This window comes from Sus scrofa, chromosome 6, assembly GCF_000003025.6.
Source record: "Sus scrofa isolate TJ Tabasco breed Duroc chromosome 6, Sscrofa11.1, whole genome shotgun sequence".
Taxonomy (NCBI): Eukaryota; Metazoa; Chordata; class Mammalia; order Artiodactyla; family Suidae; genus Sus; species Sus scrofa.
Genome location: NC_010448.4, coordinates 96,110,977 through 96,136,559, shown reverse-complemented (window position 1 = coordinate 96,136,559; position 25,583 = coordinate 96,110,977). Strand labels below are relative to the sequence as shown.

Genomic DNA, 25,583 nt, shown 5'->3' with positions numbered 1-25,583 from the left:
TCCTGTAGGCTTACTTTTAATGCTAACTAATGGACTCGCAGAGTCCAATTTGAAACCTTCCAATCTTCCTAGTTAAGGGAGGCTCAGGAAGACACAGATTCCCTCTCCCATTCGACCACTAAGGGAGAGATGGTCCTGTGATGGAAAACGAGGTCAAAGAATTTGGTTAGATAGGGTTTAGAAAGAAATCATAAAAATATCCATTTTGTTTTATCTGTGTGATATGGAGGCTTGCAGGATTATTTGAAACTGCTACAACTTGTTCTATTCCATGTTTAAATAAATCTGTCCTTGGCAGTACAATTTGGGAAAAAAAAAAAGGTGGGGGGGCTTTGTAAGACTCCAAAAACTAGAAATTACTGCTATAGCTCCTCTAATAATATACAAAAGTCACTTGCAATTTTTTTTTCTTTTCAGCTGCATCCATGGCATGTGGAAGTTCCTGGGGCCAAGGAATCCATCCATGCCACAGCAGCAAACCAAGCCACAACAGTAATGTCAGATCTTCAGCCCACTGAGGCTCAAGGGAACTCCAGTAACCTACAATTCTGTTTTTGTTTTTATTTTTTGTTTTGTTGCTTTTTAGGGATACACATGTGGCATAGAGAAGTTCCCAGGGTAGGGGGCAAATTGGAGCTGCAGTGCCAGCCTACAGAACAGCCACAGCAAAGCCAGACACTTAACCCACTGATCAAGGCCATGGATCGAACCTGTGTCCTCGTGGTTACTAGTGGGGTTTTATACCTCTGAGCTACAATGAGAATTCCTGATTAGTTATTTTAGGTCATAATTTTCCTGCCCTAGTAATAATGTTATACCTGAAATATGTGTATTTCTAAAGAGGATAAATAGCTGTAAGATTGTGTAATTAATCTTCAAATGATCTTCAAAGTAAGTTCATTGGTTCTTTCTTCTTACTCCTTACATGGTAAGACAGTATAAGGTTATGATTCCACTATTTTTTTTTGCTTTTTTTTTTTTTTTTTTTTTTTTGCTTTTTAAGGCCACACCTGAAGTATATGTAAGTTCCCAGGCTAGGGGTAGAATCAGAGCTGCAGCTGCCAGCCGGTGCCACAGCAACATAAGATCCGAGCCGCATCTTCACTCTATACCACATCTCACAGCAATGCCAGATCCCTGACCCACTGAGGGAGGCCAGGTATGAAATCCACATCCTCATGAATATTAGTCGGATTCATTTCTGCTCTGCCACAATGGGAACTCCAAGGGTCACACATGTATCTGTTGTTCCTGATTCCTGGCCATTTGCTGGCTTGAGAACTACACAGTGCTTGGAAGGGTGTGTGGCCTCCTTGGGACCCCAGGACACACTGAAGGACTCTGAGCCCCTTATGAGAGGGATCATGGCAAGGCTAATGCCAGTGCCGGCGCTACATGCTCCGCAAACCTGTCAACTCCAGCGCTTCCTAGGAAATGTGGGGTTGGGAGCAATGGCTTTGGAGCCAGAGCATGTGCTTCAGCTGTTGCACGGAGTTAGTGTATGAATGAGGTTTAGATCTGTGCTCAGTGAGTGTTCACCATCGTTATTCTCATCACTCTTACTGCTTCTCTGAAGCCCCAGGACTGAATGAAGATGGTTCTGAAGTGAAGAGAGCAGCAGAGGGTGAAGATTGAGGTCCCGCCCCCTTCACAGCCGTCCAGCCCTTCCCAGCCTTGCTGGATCTCCCCCTCAGCTCAGATGCCATCAAGGCCAGCTGTGGATCCCAGCACACATCGGTGGTGACAAGTGAGTGGGGCTGGGTAGGCTGCCTCAGGATAGTCCAGAGGTCCCTCCACACCAACTCTCTGGCTGGCAGCTGCAGAAAAGGGTGCAATCACCTAAAATACCATTTTTTTTTTTCTGCCACATTCACAGCACGTGGCAGTTCCTGGCCAGGGATCAAAACTTCCCCACAGTTGGGACCTGGGCCTTACCTTCAACAATGCCAGATCCTTAACCTGCAGCACCACAAGGGAACTTCCTAAAGAAACTACCATTTTAGGTGTCTTTGACATGCACTGAATAGCTGCCTCACTCAGTACACCCCCATATGGCTTTAAAAGTGGCTCCCCAGCCCATCAGTCCTTGAAAGTTCTTCTTTCTGGAGGGAGGCTAGTGTTTGCCAGTCTTTCTTCTGACAGCAGGGCCTGCCCTGCTTCTAAGCCTCCTGAACTTAGCAGCCCTGAGATACAGGCAAGTTAGTCAGTGTAGAGCAAGGTGAAGCTTTTCAGTCTGGATCCTCTGCTGCATCAAATGCAACTAGATAGTTGTTAAAAAGAGAGAGGAGGAGTTCCCATCATAGCTACAAGGTAACAATCCCAGCTAGTATCAATGAGGATTCAGGTTCCATTTCTGGCCTCACTTAATGGGTTAAGGATATGGCGTTGCCTTGAGCTGTGGTGTAGGTCAGAGATGCGGCTCAGATCCTGCATTGCTGTGGCTGTGGTATAGGCCAGCAGCTGTAGCTCTGATTTGACCCCTACCATATGCCATGGGTGCGGCCTTAAAAAGACCAAAAAAAAAGAGAGAGAGAGAGAGGATGTGTTGTTTTATGCCAAGCAAACCAAGCAAACCTCAAGACAACTGTAAAGTGCTGGCTGTGGGTTGTGGCAGGCTGGGCAGGACAAATGCCTTATCAAAGCGTGGGGGCAACAGCCCCTTACTGTCCTTTTTGTTACAGGAATGGGTGAGCTGTACACTGGGGGCTGGGGTAAGTAAAGGACTTGCTTTTGTGATGCTTCAACCAAGGGGAGGAAAGACCCAGGAGCAGAGGAAAGACCCAGGAGCAGAGGGCAGGTGACAAGAGCCATGCAGGCAAGTGAAAGCAGGCCCTCAGCCTGACAAACCACTGGGAAGATGGGGACTGAAGAGCTGCCTGTTCCCTTCTCTGGAAGGGGTCTAGGCACACTCAGAAGGTCATAGACCTGACAAGAGAGAAAAAGGAGATATCATTATTTCCCACCTACCCTTCTGGAAATGCATGTTCCTTTTTTTCCTTTTCTTTAGGACCGTACCCATGGCATATGTAGGTTCCCAGGCTAGGGTTCGAATTAGAACTACAGCTGCCAGCCTACCCAATAGCCACAGCAACACTAGATAACCTTAAGCTACTGAGCAAGGCCAGGGATCGAACCTGCCACCTCATGGTTCCTAGTCGGATTCATTTTCCCTGCACCGCAACAGGAATTCCTTACTCCTGAAAAAGTATATTTCTTAAGGGAATATTTCTCCAGCATTTATGAGACCTCTTTTTGCCTGGCAATGGGTAAAGTAAAAGATCAAAGGAAAAGCTTTGTTCTGAGCATCTGAGCTTAGGGGTGAGGAGCCTGAAGGGGCATTGCCTCTCGGGGACCTGGGAGATTGCCTGGTCCTGGGACTCTGTGTTGCTGGTCTCCTGAATTCACAGGGCAGACACCAGCAGAGTGGTGGCTTAAGCCCTGCACTTAAGTGGATAGGCTGGTTTTCCTTTCTTGGGGAGAAGGCCCCATGGAGAGGATGGCAAAGGGGGGCTCATTTCCCTTTAGGTAAATAAAGACAGCTTGGCCACAAGGACACGACCAGATGGGACTGGCCCTGCTGTGTGGAGTACTTAGTAGATAAGCAACTCCAAGTCAGGACTGTGGGCCCTGGAACCCATGTGCACACTGTGGAGAAAGAGAAGAGCCAATGTATATAAATAGCGGCATGAGATAAATGGACAGTAAAGAATAAGAAAGGTAACACCTGTGAAACTCCTGCCCAGGTCAGAGAAAACCATGGCCCCTCCCCAGAGGCCCCCGCCTTTGCCCCTCCCTCCCCATCACAGCCCTCTTGTTCCACGTTAGAGCAGCGTCCTCAACTTGGTCCTCACATTAGAAGTCCCTGGAGATTTGGCAACAGATGCCTAAGGCCGACATCACAGACACAGTGAAATCAGAATTAGACACAGGCGGATTTGAAAGCTGTCCCACCTGACCCAAGCCTGGGTGATTTTGAGGTAGTGCCAAGATGAGGAACTGCCAGAAGTCATCTTCTTTTGTTATTCACTCTCATTTTGAATTGAACCATTCCTCGAATGCATCTTTATGCAATATAATGTCTGCTGTTGAGTTTGAGATAAATGGACTCATTCTGTGTATGCTCTTCCACGTCTTGTTTTCTCATCAACACTGTATAATTCATCTACAGTATCCTGCAGTTCATTTATTATCTGTACAGTTCAATGGTATGAAATATATTCACCACCATCCACTCCCGCCTCTTTTCATCTTGTAAATCTGAAAATCTATGCCTACCAAATAGTAACTCCCAGTTCTCCTTTCTCCCCACCCCCTGGCAACCACCGTTATACCTTCTGCCTGTCTGTGTGATTTGAATATCCTAAGTGCCTCGTATAAGTGGAATCATACTATATTTGTCTTTTTGTGACGGGATAATTTCACTTAGCGTGACGTCCTCAAAGTTCATCCATGGTGGAGCGTATTGCAGAATTTCCTTCCTTTTTAGACCCAATATTCCATTGTATGTGTATATACCACATTTTGTTTATCTGCCCATTGGCTGACAGGCACTTTTGTTGTTTTTATGTTTTAGCTTTGTGGATAATGCTGCTATGAACACAGGTTTATAAATATCTCTTTGAGGCCCCGCTTTTAATTCTTTTAGATGTATACTCAAAAGTGGAGTTGCTGGGTCATATGGTAATTCTATTTTTAATTTTTTGAGACGCTTACATACTGTTTTCCAAAGTGACTTCACCATTGAACACTGCCACTGATGATACACAAGTGTTCCAGTTTCTTAACATCCTCATTCAACACTTTGCTTTCTGTTTTGTTTTTTTTTTTTAACCTTAGCCATCTTAATGGGTGTGAGCTTATACCCTTGTAATTTTTATTTGCATTTCTCTAATGATTACTGATATTAAGCATCTTTTCATGTACTTATTAACTATTCAGTTCACCTTTTTGGATAAATGTCTAAGTTCTTTGCCCATTTCTGTGAGATGAACGTGATGCCCATATTTTTATTTCTTTTTTTTTCTTTCTTTGTATTTCTATATGATGCCCCCTCCCTTTTTCTGTCTTTTTAGAGCCATGCCTGTGGCATATGGAAGTTCCCAAGCTAGGGATCAATTGGAGCTGCAGCCACTAGCACAGCAACACAGGATCCTAGCCACATCTGTGACCTACACCACAGCTCACAGCTGACACGGGATCCTTAACCCATGAGCAAGACCAGAGATCAAACATGCATCCTCATGGATAATAGATTCCTTTCCAGTGAACCGCGACAGGAACTCCTAATTCTGATTTTTGAATTAGGATTTTGTTATTGTTTTTGTTGTTTTAGGAGTTCTCTATATATTCTGGATATTAATCCCTTATTCACATAAGTGATTTGGAAATATTTTCTGCCATTCTTTTAATTTTCCTTTTGACTCTTTTGATAGTGTCTCTCTCTTTTTTTACATTCTTTTTTTTAACATTTTCTATCAAGGTCTATCCCAGGAAATTGGAAATTTGGATATACCTTAGAAGAATCTTACTGTTTGTCCATTCTAAATGTAATAGTTTTCATCTGATAACCCCAAACTTCCAGTCCATCCCATTCCTTCCCCTCTCCTCCTTGTCACAACAAGTCTGTTCTCTATATCTGTGAGTCTGTTTTATAGAAAGGTTCATTTATGCCATATTTTAGATTCCACATATAAGTGATATCATATGGTATTTGACCTTCTCTTTCTGACTTATTCACTTAATATGATAATCTGTAGTTGCATCCATGTTGCTGCAAAAGGCATTATTTTGTTCTTTTTATGGCTGAGTAGTATTCCATTGTATATATGTATGGTATCTTTTATGTTTATTTTTTGTTTTTTTATTACTCAATGAATTTATTACATTTATAGTTGTGCAGTGATCATCACAATCCAGTTATATAGGATTTTCATCCCACATCCCTCTGGTGCATCCCCCCACACCAAACCTCAATCCTTTTGGAAACCATAAGTTTTTTCAGTGAGTCAGCATCTGTTCTGCAAAGAAGTTCATTGTGTCCTTTTTTTCAGATTCCACGTGTCAGTGAAAGCATTGGATGTTGGTGTCTCATTGTCTAACTTCACTTAGCATAATTTCTAGGTCCATCCATGTTGCTAAAAATGCCAGTATTTCATTCCTTTTTAATGGCTGAGTAATATTCCAGTGTGTATATGTACCGCATCTTCTTGATCCACTCCTCTGTTGATGGACATTTAAGTTGTTTCCATGTCTGGGCTATTGCAAATAGCGCTGCAATTTGGAGTACACGTGTCTTTGCGAGCCATGATTTTCTCTGGATAGATGACCAGCAGTGCAATTCCTGGGTCAAATCGTAGTTCTATGTTTAGTTTTCTGAGGAATCTCCATACTGCTTTCCACAGTGGTTGCACCAATTTACAATCCCACCAACAGTGTACTAGGGTTCCTTTTTCTCTACACCCTCTCCAGCACTTACTGATTGTAGATTTTTGGATGATGGCACCTCAGAGTGGTTTTGATTTGCATTTGTCTAATCATGAATGATGTTGAATATCTTTTCATGTGTTTCTCGGCCATCTGTACGTCTTCTTTGGAGAACTGTCTTCTGCCCCATTTTTTGATAGGCTTGTTTTTTTGATATGGAGCTGCAGAGGTTGCTTATAAATGTTGGTGATTAATCCCTTGTCAGTTGATTGATTTGCAAAGATTTTCTCCCATTCTGTGGGCTTTTTGTGTTGTTTAGGGTTTCCTTTCCTGTGCAGAAACGAGGTTTGATTAGGTCCCATTTGTTTATTTTTGTTTTTGTTGTCAATACTCTGAGAAGGTGGATCTGAGAAGATGTTGCTGTCATTTATGTCAGAGTGTTTGGCCTATGTTTTCCTCTAAGAGTTTTATAGTGTCTGGTCTTATATCTAGGTCTTTAATCCATTTGGAGTTTATTTTTGTGTATGGTGTTAGGGAGTGTTCTAATTTCATTCTTTTCCATGTGGCTGTCCAGTTTTCCCAGCACCACTTATTGAACAGGCTGTCTTTTCTCCATTGTATGTTCTTGCCTCCTTTGTCATACTTCCATACTGTTTTCTATAGTGGTTGTACCAATTTACATTCCCACCAAAACTGTAGTGGGTTCTTTTTTCTCCATACCCTCTCCAGCATTTGTTATTGGTAGATTTTTTTTAGATTTTTTTTTTTCCTCTTAGGGCTGCATCTGCGGCATATGGAAGTTCCCAGGCTGGGAGGTCGAATCAGAGCAATGGGGGATCTCAACCATGTCTGCCACCTAAGCCCGGGTCACCTAAGCCCAGGTCACAGCAGTGGCAGATCCTCAATCCATGAAGTGAGGCGTGAGGCCAGAGATCAAAACCACATCCTCATGTATACTAGTTATGTTCCTAACCTGCTGAGCCATGATTGGAACTCCTGTAGACTTGATGGCCATTCTGACTGGTGTGAAGTGGTACCTCACTGCAGTTTTTGATTTGCATTTCTCTAATAATTAGTGATTTTGAGTATCTTTTCATGTGCCTACTGGCCATTCATGTGTCTTCTTTGGAGAAATGTCTTTTTAGGAGTACCTGTTGTGGTACAGCAGAAACCAATCTGACTATGAACCATGAGGTTGCGGGTTTGATCCCTGGCTTTGCGTTCACTCAGTGGGTTTGCCATGAGCTATGGTGTAGACGTGGCTCAAATATGGCATTTCTATGGCATAGGCCAGCAGCTGTAGCTCTGATTAGACCCTAGCTTGGGAACCTCCATATGCCCCGGGTGTGGCCCTAAAAAGCAAAAAAAAAAAAAAAAAAAAAAAACTTTTTAGGTCTTCTGCCTATTTTTCAATTAGGTGTATTTTTCGATTAGGTGGTTTGCATTTTTGTTGAGTTATGAGTTTTTGTTTATTTTTGAAATTAAACCCTTGTCAGTTGTATTGCTTATAGCTATTTTCTCCCATTCTGTAGGTCATATTTTTAACATTTATTTATATATTTTTTTCATTTTTTGGCCACCCTGTGTCATATGGAAGTTCCTGGACCAGGGATCAAATCTAAGCCTCAGTTACAACCTACACTGCAGTAACAACAGATCCTCTTATCCACTGTGCTGGGATGGGAACGGAACCTGGATCTGGCACTGCAGAGGTGCTACCAAACGCATTACACCACAGTGGGAACTCCCTCTTTTGTCAAAGATTAATTGACTGTAGTTTCCTGGATTTATTTAGGGGCTCTCTGCTCTGTTCCCATGATCTGTATGTCTGTTTTTGTACCAATATCACACTGTTCTAATAACTGTTGCTTTGTAATACCATGTATAAGTCTGGGAGTTATGTGTCTGGGAGTTATGTGTCCTGCTTTGTTTTTTTTCCCCCCTCCGGATTTCTTTGGCAATTCTGGGTCTCTTATGGCATATAAAATTTTGGTTTGTTCTGGTTTGTTCTAGCTCTGGCAAAAATGTCATGTGTAATTTGATAGAGATTGCATTAAGTCTGTAGATTGCTTGGGCAGTATGGCTATTTTAACAATTCTTCCAGTCCAGGAGCATGGAAATATCTTTCCTTTTCTTTGAGTCCACCTTAAAATTTCCTTGATTAATGTTTCATAGTTCTCAGGATATCTCAGGATACAAGCCTTTCAGCTCCTTGGTCAGGTTTCCCAGTCCTCCCCACAGCTTCCTCCTCCAATCTGACAATGCCTCTGACAATACCACATCTGTTTTCCAGTCCATGAGTTTCTTTCCTGTGTAAAGGTTCATGGGTGTCATTTGTCACAGTCCAGGGGAAGGGGTTTCCCATGGTATTGGAGTTTAGCTTTTGGACACATTTCATTTAGTATGAGAGTTTTTCTTACCATCTATGGCTGCCAACAGCATTTTCTTTGCCTTTTTTTGGGGGGGGGGAGCTGAGCACTATTCCTTTGGATATATGGACATTTTCTTCCTAATTCCAATCATCTGTCCATCAACATAGAATGTGTTTCCATGTGTTGCTATGGTGAAAAGTGCTAAATTACCATAGTGGGGCATTTAAATTTTGAAAAGAACATTTTCAGGGTATATGCCCAAGAGTGAACTTCCTGGGTCATTCAGTCTTACTATGTTTATGCTTTAGATTATCTAGTTCCTGTGCTAGTCATTGTACAAAATTACCTACACATACTCATTGTAGGAGGGCACCTTTTGTTTCCACATCCAGTCCAGGATTTTTTAATTGAAGACATACTAATTATGGCTATCAGAGAGGGGTAAGGGGGTACCTCAGCTTCCTTTTGATTTGCAATTCACTCTTCTTTGTGTGTGTCTTTTTTTTTTTTTTCCTAGGGCTGTACCCGTGGCATATAGAGGTTCCCAGGCTAGGGGTCTAATTGGAGCTGTAGCCACCAGCCTATACCAGAGCCACAGCAACACAAGATCTGAGCCATGTCTGTGCCCCACACCTTCATGGCAATGCCGGATACTTAACCCACTGAGTGAGGCCAAGGATTGAACTCATGGTTCCCAGTCAGATTCATTAACCACTGAGCCATGACGGGAACTCCTACAATTCACTCTTAATGAGCAATGGTGTTCATTTTCCCAGTGCGTGTTGCACTCTGTATATCTGGTTTTGGGAAAGGTCTATTCACATCTTCTCTGCATTTTTCAATTGTGTTGTTGGTTTTTTGTTTTGCTGTTGGGTGGCATCAGTGGTTGAGCTGTTTATTTTGGAAGGCTAACCTGACCTGGGTATTGGGATGCAGAAGCATAAACGCTGATATTTTGGAGAGCTGCTGTGCCAATCGCTGGGCATTGTTTCTCACAAGGTCTCATGAAATGCTGTTCTTGTCTTCTATGTGAGCCTCCTCTCTTCTTTCTATCCACCAGAGATGGAGCCATGATCTAAAGCCAGGCAGGGCATTTAAGGTTGGTAGAGTCATTTAAGGTTGGTAGATTAATTGAGGTTGGTAGATTGATTGACATAAACCCAGCTCTCACTGAAATCCCTTCAGGTACCCTTGGTCAGATATTTCCCCTATTCACTGGGCGGGGTTTGGTAACCAGTGTAGCTTGAAATGCATCCATGTGCGGTCAGTAAATTTGGAGAAAATGAATCAGAGATAGAGAAGGGGAAAAAAAAGAAGTGAGGCCAGACTTAAAGAAGGAAGGAACCACAGGTGGAAAATTAAGAAAAAAAAATCAGTTGTTCCATGCCTACACACATATCTTCATAAATACATAAATGCAGGGTTATATAAAAAGGAAGAAGACTGCCATGTCATGATGGGTACTGAATGGAGTGTTTAAACATCGAGGCATGGTGTAGGTTGGCCTCAGGGCTCTGAAAGTCTTTGAGAGTGAAATAACCCCCTTTCAAAGGCACTTCTTGGTATTTCATGAAAGTGGGGGAAGGAGACCTAACCCACATCTTTCCCCACACCAGTGCAGCCCCAGAGAGTGTGGAGGCAGAGAAGGAAAGCCTGAGAACGGCTTTCTGAGCAGCTGTCCACATGAGGGCACTAGAGTACCTTCTGGCCCCCAGGTGCAGCTCCAAGTCTCTGACAAGTTAGAGCTCCAAGGCTCTAAAAGTGCAGGCTCAGCATTGGGGCTGATGGTGTCTTGAGGGGATCCCACAGCAAATACCCAGAGGATTATTGGTTGTTCCCTGGACACCAGGGACGCTATCTGCTCCCAGAAGGCTCATGTGAGGCAGTGGGCACAGATGTCCCTTGAGCATTTGGAGGTGGGTGGTAGCCAGGTTGGGTGACAGTGTGCTGAGAATGGTTGAAGCATTCACTGAGTTTCAACCTGCCTTGTGTTCCTCAGGCAGCAGCGAAGACCCACACAGCATCAGTGTGGTTTGTGAGCTGGGCATTTCCAAGCTCTTGACCTTCTGCCTTTTAGGTAGGTGGAGAAAGAGGGTCTTCAGCGGCATGAGTGTGGGCAGCTGGCTAATCCTTGTGCACTTTTCACTCAAGGGGCTGAGGGAAATTTAAATGCCCCACTATGTTCATGCAACACTATGCAGCACTATTCATCATAGCAATACATGGAAACACATTCAGTGTCCGTGGACAGATGATTGGAATTAGGAAGAGGATGTCCATATACATGTGGGAACAGTACTCAGCCAAAAAAAAGTGGGCAAATAAAAGGCCATTGGCAGCTACATAGATAAGATAAACTCTAATACTAAACGAAATAGGTCCAAAAGGGAAAGACAAATACCATTGAAACCCCTTCCCTCTGGACTCTGACCAATGACACCAATAAACCTTTCTACAGGAAAGATACGCATGGACTGGAAAACATTTTGGGTTGACAGATTAGAGGTGAAGGCTTTGGGGGGAACTGGGATTTCGAGGGTCATACATCCAAACTGTTGCCCATGCAGAGGTTAAGAATGGAGATCCTGCTGTTTAGCACAGGAACCTATATTAGTCACCCTTTTTTTGGAAGCAAAAGGAGAATAATGTGAGAAAAGGTGTATATGTATATCTATGTACGACTGGATCGCTTTGTCAAAGTGAAATTGAAGCCCACAATTTAGGGATAATCACAAATAATAAATGATTAAAAAAACCAACAATATTAGCAGCTCAGGGTTCATCAAAGAAGGTGTCAGGGTCAAGACTGCTGCCTCACTGGAAAAGAGACAGGCACATTGACTCCGTTGAACCTATCCATTTCCCTTAGCTTTCTACAACAGTAAATATATCTGTGTATATATTTGTGTATATATGAAGAAATGTGTATGTATTCACTGTTTTAAATATCTATTTGTATTTTTCAATTTATTGGGTGCCCCCTGCATCTTTGGGATGATGTCTGGCCAAAATTTGATCTGCAACCACAGCTCTTGCCACAGCCAAGCAGTGACACAGAGAGACCCTTAACCAGGCATCCATGAGGGAACTCCCAACCAGCATGCTGGATGATACCAATCAGCCCAGCTAAATTCATCAATCCTGGTATCGGTGAGTCCTCCATACCCTGGTGCCGCACTGAAAAGTGAGGCTTATCTCGAAAGGCAAGACAAAAATTTCCCTCAGCCCCTTGTGTGAAAAAAAGCACAGGGATTAACCAAATGCTCACACTTATGCTACTGATGTCCCCCCCTTTATTCATCAGCACCACTCTCTTTCTCCACCTACCTAATGGCCAGAAGGTCAGGGGCTTGGAAATAGACAGCTCACAATACCACACTGATGCTGTGTGTGTCTGGGCTCCTGCCTGAGGAGCACAAGGCATGCCAAAACCCCATGAAAGGCCTCAAGCATTTTCAGCACACTGCCACAGAACCAGGCTACCCATCCACCTCCAAATGCTCAAGGGACACCTGTGCCCACTGCCTCAGATGAGCCTTCTGGGAGCAGATAGAGTCCCTGGTGTCCAGGGAACAACCAATAATCCTCTGGGTGTTTGCTGTGGGATCCCCTCAAGACACCATCAGCCCCAATGCTGAGCCTGCACTTTTAGAGCCTTGGAGCTCTAATCTGTTAGAGCCTTAGAGCTGCACCTGGGGCAGGAAGGTACTCTGGCACCCTCACATGGACATCTCTAAAAGTCACTCTCAGGCTTTCCTCCTCTCCCTGGCTCAGCAGTCCCGGGCCAAGATGCAGGTCAGGTCTCCTTCGCCTGGTTTCATGAAATATCAAGAAGTGCATTTTGATGTGGGCTATTTCACTCTCAAAGGGTTTCCAACCTATGCCATGCCACACTGTTTAAACTGTCAGCTCTGGACCCATCATGGCATGCCAGCCTTCTTCCACTTATATATATAACCCTGCAATTATGTATTTATAAAAATAGCTGTGTGGGTATTATGGTACGATGGATTTTTTCTTAATTTTCCACTTAGGATTCCTTCCTTAAGTTGGCCTCATTTCTTTTTCTTCTTTCTCTTTTACTCTCATTCTCTCAATTATTGAACCCCCACCCCCAGCATGTGCCTGAGTGGTTTGACCATCGATGTTTCTCAAGCCACAGTGCTGACCAAACCCACCCCAGGGACAAAGGAGAATCACTAACCCAGTGTGCTGGGAGGGGTATCAGGGAGAGCTCTCTTTATATCCATCAATCTACCAGCCTTAAATGTCCAACTTGGCTTTGGGTCATGCCTCCATATCGGGTGCATAGAAAAAAAGAGAAGAGGCACATATGGAAAGAAAAGGATGGAGTTTCCTGAGACCTCGTGAGAGACAATGCCCAGTGATTGGCACAGCTGCTCCCCAAAATATTACCGTTTATGCTTCTGCCACACACACAGAGGCACTGTATCCAGATCCCAATACCTAGGTCAGGCTAGCCTTCCAGAATAAACAGCTCAACCACTGATGCCACCCAACTGAAAAATGCAGAAAAGACCTGAATATACCTTTCCCTAGACCAGATATGTAGAGGACAACACACACCAAGAAAAGGAACACCATCTCGCTCATGAAGAGTGAATTGCAAATCAAAACGAAGCCGAGGTACCCTACCCACCCTCTCTGAATGGCCATCATTAGTATGTCTAAAATTTTTTTAAAAATCCTTGACTGGATGTGGAAAGGAAGGCACCCCCCTACAGTGTGGGTTGTAGGTAAATTTGTACAACTACTGAGGAGCACAGCGTAGGGTATGACAGAATGACCCAGCAATCCTACTCTTGGGCATATATCCTGAAAATGTTCTTTCAAAAAGTTAAATGCCCTCCTATGGTCCTGCAGCACTATTCACCCTAGCAACACATGGAAACACATTCACTGTCCATGGACAGATAATTGGATTAGGAAGATGTCCATATGTCTCCAATGGAACAGGAATCAGCCAAAAAGAAAAAGCCACTGTCAGCCACATAGAAAGTAGGAAAACACTCATACCAAATGAAATATGTCCGCAAGAGCAATACAAAAACCAGGGGAAACCCCTTCCCTCTGGACTCTGGCAAATGACACCAATGAACCTTTAGACAGGGAAGAAACACATGGACTAGAAAAGAGATTTGGAGTTGCCAGCTTGGAGGGGGAGGCTGTGGGGAGGCCTGGGACTTGGAGGGTCATACATCCAAATAATGGCCCATGGAGGGGGTAAGCAGAGAGATCCTGCTCTTTAGCACAGGGGCCTATATCTAGTCACTCCTTTTTTTGGAAGCTAAAGAAAAGTTGTAGGTATACCCATGTACAATTTTATATCACTTTGTCATTAAAGTGATTTGAGCCCCATAAATCAACAATAATCCCAAATGACAAAATGAACTCAATACTGTTAGCGGCTCAGTGTTCATCAGAGAATGTGTCATGGTGGAGATTGTAGCCTCTTGGGAAAAGAGACAGGCACACTGACTCCATTGAACCTGGCAAGATTTCCTAGCCTAGCAACATCAGACCAGAGAAAATTACATAGTGTGTAACTTTTTAATATACACTGTGCTCAGGAAATGAATCCACTCCTACCTATGCTGGACTTCTCCAGGCTTGCACTGAAATATGTGTGTTTATATAAAGAAATATTTATATATGTGTGTTCACTGACTTCATCAAAATTCAGCTCATTGTTTTAAACATCAGTTTGTATTTTTCAATTTATTGGGTGTCCCCTGCAACAATGGGATGATGTCTGGCCAAAGATGATCTGCCAGCACAGCTCTGGCCCCACCCACTGCAGTGACACAGAGACTCTTAAGCCAGGCAGCCACGAGGGAACTCCCTGACAGCTTGTTGGATGATACCCATCAACCCAGCATAATTCATCAATCCTGGTATTGGTCAGGACGCCATAACCTGGCACCACACTGAAAAGTGAGGCTCATCTCAAAAGGCAAGACAAAAATTTCCCTCTGCCCCTTGAGCAAAAAAAGCACAGGGGACTAGCCAAGTGCCACACTCATGCCACCGACATCCCCCCCCCTTTGTCTTTCTCCACCTACCTAAAGGCTAGAAGGTCAGGGGCTTGGAAATGGCCAGCTCACAATACCATACAAATGCTGTGTGTGTCTGGGCTCCTGCATCATGAGGAACACAAGGCAGGTCAAAACCCTATGAAGGCCTCAAGCATTCTCAGCACACTGCAACCCAACCAGCCCCCTCCAAATGCTCAGGGGACACCTGTGCCTACTGCCTGACATGGGCCTTCTTGGAGCAGAGTCCCTGGTGTCCAGGAAACAACTAATAATCCTCTGGGTGTTGGCTGTGGGGATCCCCGCAAGACACCCTCAGCCCCACAGCTGAGCTTGCACTTTTTAGACCTTTGAGCTCTAACCCCTTAGAGCCTTGGAACTGCACCTGGGGCAGGAAGGTACTCTGGCACCCTCGTGTGGACAGCTGCTCTAAAAGCCACTCTCAGGCTCAGCAGTCGCCAGGGTGCACTGGGGGCAGGGCAGATGCAGGTTAGGCCTCTTTCCTCTGCTTTCATGAAATACCAACAAGTTCATTTCGAAGTGGGGTATTTCACTATCAAAAGCTTTGCGAGACCTCAGGCTAACCTACACCATGCCTCGCTTTTAAAACCCTCGGCTCCCTACCCCATCATGGCATCCCAGCATTCTTCCTTTTTATAGAACCCTCCACTTAAGTATATGAAGGTAGATGTATAGGTATGGAACGATTGATTTTTTTTTTTTTAGACCTGGGATGCCTGCCTTAAGTCTGGCATCGTTCCTTTCTTTTTCCGTTTCTCATTCCTTCTAAATTTATTGACCCCACATGGGGCATGTGTGAGTGGTTTAACCCATCAATTTTCAAGCCACAGTGGTTTGCATACCCACACAAATGACAAAGGCAGATCTTTGACACATGGTAACAACGGGAGGGATCTGAGAGAGAGCTTTCTTTATCCTTCGGCCTTAAATGCCAGACCTGAATTTACGTCATGTCTCCATATCAGGTGGATAGAACAAAGAGGCTCACACGGAAAAAAAAAAGAATGGCATTTCATAAGACCCCCATGGGAGGCAAGCGCCCATTGATCGCCACAGCTCCTCTCCAAACCATCACCGTTTTTGCTCCTGCCACTCAAAACGTGTAGGCACTTTATCCAGATCTCAACACCCAGGCCAGGCTAGCCTTCCAACACAAACAGTTCAATCACCAAGTCCACGCAACAGCATAACAAAACCAACAATTGGAAAACGGGGAAAAGACCTGAATAGCCCTTTCCCTGAACCACATATCCAGAGGGCAACACGCACCGGGGACATGAACACCACCACTCATCAAGAGTGAATTGCAAATCAGGAGTTCCCGTCGTGGCGCAGTGGTTAACGAATCCGACTAGGAACCATGAGGTTGCGGGTTCGGTCCCTGCCCTTGCTCAGTGGGTTACGATCCGCGTTGCCGTGAGCTGTGGTGTAGGTTGCAGACGCGGCTCGGATCCCGCGTTGCTGTGCCTCTGGCGTAGGCTGGTGGCTACAGCTCCGATTCGACCCCTAGCCTGGGAACCTCCATATGCCGCGGAAGCGGCCCAAGAAATAGCAACAGCAACAACAAAAGACAAAAAAAAAAAAGTGAATTGCAAATCAAAGTGAAGCTGAGGTGCACTCCCAGCCCTCTCTGGCCATGATTAGGACCGTCTTTATTTTTAGAGAAAACAGTTCTACTGTTCTGTGAACAGGAAAATAAACTGTGCCGCACATCACAGACAACACACTAAAGGTGTAAGGGTAGAAAGCGACATCACCCCCTACACAGCAGAGTCCATCACACGCAAATCCTCCTCATAAAGCGCCAACTTCTCTTCTTGTGAGAGCCCCGTCTGTTGTAGTTTACTCTAACAGTGCCTGGTAATTGTGTAATGATTAAGAGCAGCTACTTGCCTTTATCCAAAGGAATCCTGGGAGCTCCTGCCGGACTCAGTTGTAGGAACAGGACTAGAATCCAAGAGGACATGGGTTCCATTCTTGAACTCCATCGGTGGGTTAAGTACCCTGTGTTGCTCTGAGCTACAGTCTAAATCGCAGATGCGTCTTACCTGGGAAACCCCTAGCCTGGGATCTTCCATATGCCACACAGAAAGAATGACACATACCACACACCACCCCTCAAGGAATCTTAGAACTTGTCCACCTCTGCTTGGCTGGAAAGAGAGAAACCTGATGCCGCAATCAGATCAACATCTTCCTTGATGTTTTCTTTTTTGAACTCTCGGTTATGAGTAAAGAAACTTTCACCTATTGAGGAATGGGGTCGACCTAAACAGGCTAGAGAGATTGAGGCCGACCCAGCAATTTTCCGGGAAGAAAAACGGCGGCGCCGGCGAGGACGCACAGATAATGGCAGCTTCCTGGGTCTAAAGCACAGCCCCCATTTCCGAACTCCAGAGCCTTGGAGGCAAAGACAGCCAGGACCCCCATGATGCTGGAGCTGCTGGGGTGTCATCCCCACTGTCTCCCCGTAGTTCCCGGGGCCCGACCTCAAGATCTGAACTTCAGGAAAACTGTAAAGGCACCCTGCTGACGCGTTTCTGGGCTTACCCACCAGGCCTAACTTCTACCTCTAGTGCTGGGACACCCTCTCCTGCTTCCCTGCGGCGCCCAGAAAGGCTCTGGTGGGTGCTGGTCGATTCGACACCCGAGACAGGAGCTCCGCAGCGCTGACCACCTCCCCCGCAAACCTCCAGGTACAATCTCCGGTGAGAGCACGAGGCATACTCGCCCTGCAGACCGGGAAGATCTCGCCAGCGCTGCCGGCTTGCCGGAACTCTTCTTCCCACATCTCGTCCGAATCACGTCCTTTGCTAAGATCTCCGGAGCTCCGGAGAGAAGTGAGGCTGTAAAGTGGTCGCAAGACAACAGCAGGGAGGTGAGCAGTATGGATGATTCTGGACCCGCAAGGGCGCACCGAAGGCCGTCTAGATGCCTGACCTCACCCAGGCCCACCTCTGAGCATGACCCCAGGTCACAAACTTTCAGCCTCCAACTATAGTGCACGTGTTTTGGCTCCTGCTCAATAGGGGACATCGCTACCTAGTTGTTCCTTGCCACTGTGGTCATAAAAGCACAATATCCCATCCTCTCTGCTTCCTGACCCCTGCATGTGACAGGTTTTGTGTGGCATTCCCTGGCCTACCGTGCCTCTCATTTCCCCGGGGACTTCAGTGGCATTAGCCTCCCCCTCCTCAGTCACCTCCATAAATTTCAATCCTCCACAAATAAGGCACATTTTTACACAACTGTGAAAGTGGCAAGAGGTTTAGCTTTTCAAAAGACATACCTACGTCTTGGATTTCCCGTCGTGGCTAAGCAGAAACAAATCTGACTGGTATCCATGAGGACACAGATTCGATCCCCGCCTCACCCAGTGGGCCAAGGACCCGGCAGTTGCCATGAGCTGTGGTGTAGGCCACAGACTCAGCCTCATATTCCCACTTGCTGTGGCTGTGGTATAGGTCGGCAGCCACAGCTCCAATTCAACCCCAACCCGGGAACTTTTCTTTTTCCTGTCTTTTTAGGGCTGAACCCAGGGCACATGGAGGATCCCAGGCTAGGGGTTGATTCAGAGCTTCAGCTGCCAGCCTACACAACAGCCACAGCAATGCCAGAGCCAAGCCTCATCTGCGACCAACACCACAACTCATGGCACCACCAGATCGTCAACCCACTGATCAATGCCAAGGACCGAACCCACATCCTCATGGATCCTAGTCCAGGTCGTTAACCACTGAGCCACGATGGAACTCCCCAGCCTGGGAACTTCCACATGAGGTGAGGATGTCTTTAAATAAAAACTCCTGGACTGGGTGTGGAAATGAAGGTGCCCCCTACAGTGTGTGCGTTTAGGTAAATTTGTACAATGATAAAGGAACACAGGAACTAGGTCATCCGAAACATAGTAAGACCGAATGACTCCACAATCCCACTTTTGGGCATATGTCCTAAAAACATTCTTTTCACAAAGTGAAATGCCCTGCCATGTTTGTGCAGCACTCTTCACAACAGCAACACATGGAAACATTTGATGTCCATGGACAGAAGATTGGATTAGGAAGAGGATGTTCACATACACAATAGAAGCATACTCAGCCATAAAACAGAGTGAAGAAATAGACATATCCTTAATTTTTGTAGGAATAAATATGTATATATACAGTTTGTATATATATGTATTCATTGACTTCTTTATCAATTAAGAACATTGTTTAAGTATCTGTTTGTATGTATAAATTTATGGGGTGCACTCTACGATATTGATCTGCTAATACTGCTCTTGCCACAGCTACAGCAGTGACAAAGAGAGACTCTTAGGCGAGGCAGCCAGGAGGGAATTCCCTGACAGCTTGCTGGATGATACCAATCAACCCAGCATAATTCATCAATCTTGGTTTCAGGCAGGCTACCATACCCTGGCGCCGACTTGAAAAGTGAGGCTTATCTCAAAGGCAAGACAGAAATTTCCCTCAGCCCCTTGAGCGAAAAAAACCACAGGGATTAGACAACTTTCCACACTAATGCCACTGAAGTCCCCCATTTATGCATCAGAACCACCCTTTCTCCACCTACCTAAACGCCAAAAGGTCAGAGGCTTGAAAATGGCCAGCTCACGATAGAAAACCGATGCTTCGTGAGTCTCAGATCCTGCCTCTGAATAACACTAGGCAGGCCAAACCCAGTGACAGCATCAAGCATTCTAAAGACACTGCCCCCCAACCAGGCTACCCATCCACCTCCAAATGCTCAAAGGATACCTGTGCCCACTGCCTGACATGAGCCTTCTGGGAGCAGAGAGACCCTGGTGCCCAGGAAACCACTGATAAACCTCTGGGTGCTTGCTGTGGGTTCCGCTCTAGACACCATCATCCCCAACGCTGAGTCTGCACCTTTAGAGCCCTGGAGATCTAATCTGATAGAGCCTCAGAGCTGCACCTGGAGCCAGGAGGTACTCTGGCGCCCTCGTGTGGACATCTGCTCTAAAAGTCACTCCCAGGCTTTCCTCTCTCTGACTCCGCAGTCCCTAGGGCTGCACTGGTGGGGGGCATAGGCCGGTTAGGTCTCCTTCCCCCGCTTTCATGAAATACCAGGTAGGGCCCTTCCAACTGGGCTATTTCACTCTCAAAGGCTTTCAGAGCCCTGAGTCCAGTGTAGGCCATGCCTCGCTCTTTAAACCCTCAGCTCCCTACCCCATCATGTCACGCCAGCCTTATTCCTTTATTGTAGAACCCTGAACTTATGTATTTATGAAGATACGTGTGTATGGATGGAATGATTGATTTTACTTATTTTTCCAACTGGGATGCCTTCCTTTGTAATGTCAGGCCTCGTTTCTTTCTTTGGTTATGTTTTTTTTTTTTTCTTCTTTTCTTTCTCTCTTAATTTCTAAATTTATTGACCCCACCTGGATCATGTGTAAGTGGTTTGTCTATCAATGAATTTCAAACCACAGTGTTTACCAATCCCCCCCCCCATCCCCCGACAAAGGCAAATCTTTGACCCAAGTTGCCGGAGGGATCTCAGTGAGACATTGCTTTTTATCAATCAATCTACCAGCCTTAAATGCCTGAACTGGCTTTAGATCATGTCTCCATATCAGGTGCACTGAAAGAATAGAAGAGGCTCATGTGGAAAAAAAAGGATGGAGTTTCTTTAGACATTGGAGAGACAATGCCAGCTATTGGCAGAGCTGCTCTCCAAAATCTCAGAGTTTATGCTCCTGCCATGCACAATGTGCAGGCAGTATATCCGGATCCCAATACCCAGGTCAGGCTAGCCTTCCAAAATAAACAGCTCAACCACCGAGACCACACAACAGCATAACAAAACAAACAACCCAATTGAAAAATGGGGAAAAGACCTGAATAGCCCTTTCTGCGAACCAGATGTACAGAGGGCAACAAGCACCCGGAAAATGAACACCATCACTCTTTAAGAGCAAATTGCAAATCAAATGAACCTGAGGTACCCCCTCACCCCTCTCTGAACGGCCATAATTAGGTCATCTTCAAATAAAACCTCCTGGACTGGGTGTGGAAATGAAGGCGCCCTCCTACAGTGTGTGTGTGTAGGTAAATTTGTACAACGACTAAGGAGCACAGGAACTAGGTCATCTGAAACATAAACATAGTATGACTGAATGACCCAGCAATCCCACTCTTGGGCATATGTCCTGAAAATGTTCTTTTCAAAAAGTGAAATGCCCCGCCATGTTTGTGCAGCACTCTTCACAATAGCAACACATTTAAACGCATTCGATGTCCATGGACAGAAGGTTGGATTAGGAAGAGGATGTCCATATACACAGTGGAAGAGTACTCAGCCATAAAACCGAGCAAAGATAGTGCCATTGGCAGCCAAAGATATACAAAAAACTCTCATACTAAACATAATATATCCAAAAAGGAAAGACAAACCCCATTGAAACACCTTCAATCTGGAATCTGGCAAAGGACACCAATGAACCTTTAGACAGGAAAGAATCTCATGGACTGGAAAAGAGATTTTGGGTTGCCAGATTGGAGGGGGAGGCTGTGGGTTGGACTGGGATTTGGAGGGTAATACATCCAAATAATGGCCCATGGAGGGGGTAAGCATAGAGTTCCTCGGTTTAGCACAGGGACCTATATCTAGTCATTCTTTTGGAAGCAAATAGAGGATAATATGAGAAAAGATATATGTATATACCTGTAGAAATGGATCGCTTTGTTGCTAAAGTGAAATTGAGCCACATGAATCAGCGATAATCGCAAATAATAAATGATTTTTAAAAACCCAAACATTACAAGCTGCTCAGGATTCACCAGAGAAGGTGTCAGGTTGGAGACTGATGCTTCTCGGGAAAAGAGACAGGCAGACTGACACCGCTGAACCTCTTAGGAATTCCTGGCCTAGCGACATTGGACCAGACCAAATTACCTAGCATGTATGAATTTATTTCTATAAAAACATTTTTATTTATTATTTTACTTCCACATTTATTTTCCTGCATCCATGTATGACATACAGATATACACTATCTGGCAATGAATCCACTCCTATGCTGGGCTTCCCCAGGCTCTGCACCCGAGATATTGGGTCAGGAGAGTCTTTATGATTGCTTTACAGAAAATTTTCCTTAGCTTTTGTAGGAATACATTTTTATATATGTATTCATTGCATTCTTAATCAAAGAGCTCTTTATTTTAAATATCCATTTGTATTTATTAATTTATTGGCTACCCCCTGCGACATTGGGATGACGTCTGGCCAAAGTCTGATCTGCCAACGCCACTCTTGCCATAGCCACAGCAGTAACAGAGACTCTTAAGTCAGGCAGCCACGAAGGAACTCCCTGACAGCTTGCTGGATGAGACCAATCAACCCAGCTTAATTCATCAATGCTGGTTTCGGGCAGTCCTGCATACCCTGGCGCCGACCTGAAAAGGGAGACTCATCTCCAACGGCAAGAAAGAAATTTCCCTCAGCCCCTTTCGCGAAAAAAGACAGGGATTAGCCAACTGCCCACACGAATGCCACAGAAGTCCCCCTTTATTCATCAGCACCACCCTCTTTCTCCACCTACCTAAAGGCCAAAAGGTCAGGGGCTTAGAAATGGCCAGCTAACGATGCAACACTGATGCTATATGATTTTCAGCTCCTGCCTCTGAGGAACACAAGGCATGGCAAAACCCAGTGCGTGCTTCAAACATTCTAAATACTCTGCCACCCAACCAGGTTACCCATCCCCATCCAAATGCTCAAGGGACATCAGTGCCCACTGCCTGACATGAGCCTTCTGGGAGCAGAGAGTCCCTAGTTCCAGGAAACAACTGATAAATATTTGGGTGCTTGCTGTGGGATCCGCTCAAGACACGCTGAGTCCCAACGCTGAGCCTGTACTTCTAGAGCCTTGGAGCTCTAACTTGTAGAGCTTTGCAGCGGCACCTGGCGCCAGAAGGTACTCTGGCGCCCTCGTGTGGACATCAGCTCTAAATGCCATTCTCAGGCTTTCCTCCTCTTTTCTGGCTCAGCAGTCCTGGGGCTGCACTGGCAGGGGGAGGGACCAGATGCGGGTTAGGACTCCTTCCCCACTTTCAGGAAATACCAAGAAGTGCCTTTTGAAGTGGGCTATTTCACTCTCAACGACTTTCAGAGCCCTGAGGCCATCCTACAACATGTGTCACTGTTTAAACCCTCAGCTCACTACCCATCATGGCATACCAGGCTTCTTCCGTTTTTAGATAAACCTGCGCTTATGTATTTATGAAGATAGGTGTGTAGGCATATATAGATATAGATATAGATATAGATATAGATATAGATATAGATATAGATATAGATACTGTTGGGCTTACATCCAGAAAATGTTCTTTTCAAATAGTGAAATGCCCCACTATGTTCCTGCAGCACTATTCACCATAGTAACATATGGAAACACATTCGATGTCCATGGACAGAAGATTGGATTAGGAAGAGAATGTCCATATACGCAATGGAAGAGTACTCAGCCATAAAACAGAGCGAAGATAGTGCCATTGGCAGCCAAAGAGTTGGTTATAAATACGAAGTATGTCCAAAGGGAAAGACAAATCCCATTGGAAACCCTTCAGCCTATAATCTGACAAAGGACACCAAAGAACCTTGAGACAGGAAAGAATCTCAGGGACTGGAAAACAGTTTTTGGGTTGCCAGATTGGAGGGAGAAGCTGTGGGTAGGCCTGGGATTTAGAGGGTAATACATCCAAACTCTAGCCCTTGAAGAAGGTAAGCACAGAGATCCTGTGTTTAGCAAGGGGACCTATATCTCATCATTCATTTTGGAAGTAAGCGGGGGATAACGTGAGAAAACATATATGTATGTACATGTAGGAATGGATCGCTTTGTTGCTAAAGTGAAATTGAACCCCATGAATTAGTGATAATTGCAAATAATAAATGATTTCCAAAAAAACCCAAAAATACTGGGGGCCAGGGTTCACTAGAGAGGTTGTCAGGTTCTAGACTGCTGCCTCTTGGGAGAAGAGACAGGCACACTGACACGGTTGAAGCTTTCAGGATTGCCTACCTAGTGAAATGGGCCCAGACCAAATTATATAGCGCGTGTTATTTCTATAAAAACATTTTTATTCATTTATTCTTTTACTTCCCCATTTATTTTCCTGCACCCATGTGTGGCATGCAGATACACACTACCTGGGAGATGAATACACTCCTAAGCTGGCATCCCCAGGCTTGTACTTAAAACCCTCTGCCACACGATATATTGGGTAAGGGGAGCCTTTATGATTGATTTAACAAACAATTTCCTTTGTTTATTTAAGAATAAATATATATATTTACATTTATATATGTATGTATGTATTCATTGCCTTCTTTATGAATTAAGCTCATTTTTTAAAATATCTGTTCATATTTATCATTATATTGGGTGCCCCTGTGGCATTGGGATGATGTCTGGCCAAAGTCTGATCTGCCAACACAGTTCTTGCCACAGCCACAACAGTGACAAAGAGAGACTTTTTTTAAATTAATTTTTATTTATTTTTTATTACTCAATGAATTTATTACATTTATAAAGAGAGACTCATAAGCCAGGCAGCCACTTGGGAACTCCCTGACAACTTGCTGGATAAGCCCAATCAACCCAGCGTAATTAATCAATCCTGGTTTCAGGCAGGACTCCATAACCTGGCATCGACCTGAAAAGTGAGGCTCCTCTCGAAAGGCAAGAAAGAAATTTCCCAGAGCCATTTGAGCAAAATAAGCACAGGCATTATCCAACAGCCAACATTAATGCCATTGATGTGCCCCATTTATTCATCATCACCACCCTCTTTCTCCACCTACCTAAAAGCCAGAAAGTCAGGGGCTTGGATATGGCCAGATCAGGATACAACACTGATGCTGTGTGGGTCTCGGCTCCTGCCTCTGAGGAACACAAGGCATGCCAAAACCCGGTGAATGCTTCAAGCATTCTCAGCACACTGCCACACAACCAGGCTACCCATCCACCTCCAAATGCTCAAGGGACACCTGTGCCCACTGCCTCACATGAGCCTTCTGGGAGCAGAGAGTCCCTGTCTCCCTGGAAACAACTGATAAACCTCTGGGTGCTTGCTGTGGGATCTGCTCATAACACCATCACCCCAAATGCTGAGCCTGCATACTTAGAGCCTTGGATCTCTAACCCGTTAGAGCCTCAGAGCTGCACCTGGGGCAGGAAGGTACTCTGGCGCCCTCGTGTGGACATCTGCCCTAAAAGCCACGTTCAGACTTTCCTCCTCTCCCGGATTTTTCACTCTTCAAAGGCTTTCAGAGCCCTGAGGCCAACCTGTGCAATGCTCGCTGTTTAAACCCTCAGCTCCCTACCCATCAAGGCATGCCAACCTTCTGCCTTTTTTATACAACACTGCACTTACGTATTTATGAAGATAGGTGTGTAGGTATGGAACAATGGATGTTTTTCTTAATTTTCCACCTGGGATTCCTTCCTCCGTTAAGTCTGGACTCGTTATCTTTTTTTTTTTTTTTTTCCTTCATCTTCTTCTCTTTCTCTCATTCCCTCATTCTTTCTAAATTTATTGACCTCACCTGGAGCATGTGTGAGTGGTTTGCCCATCGATGATTTTCAATCCACAGTGTTTACCAAACCCACCCCAGCGACAAAGGCAGATCTTTGACCCATGGTCCTGGGAGGGCTCTCAGTGAGAGCTTTCTTTATATCCATCAA

At 45.0% G+C, this 25,583-nt stretch overlaps 1 long non-coding RNA gene across 9 annotated transcripts in view; it reads left to right on the top strand.

Annotated features, from left to right (window-relative positions):
• The window catches only part of LOC106510655, a 30,376-nt gene extending 12,419 nt beyond the window's left edge, over positions 1-17,957 (top strand). For 5 of the 9 annotated variants that reach the window (XR_002344980.1, XR_002344983.1, XR_002344979.1 and 2 more), the window contains 3 exons: positions 1,577-1,747; positions 11,825-11,945; positions 16,775-17,957. This is a non-coding gene — a long non-coding RNA (uncharacterized LOC106510655). Of the gene's footprint in view, positions 1-1,576; positions 1,748-2,656; positions 3,048-3,525; positions 3,718-11,824; positions 11,946-15,834; positions 15,872-16,774 lie in introns of those variants that run through there. The other 4 variants (XR_002344978.1, XR_002344982.1, XR_002344984.1 and 1 more) reach the window with 4 other exon arrangements.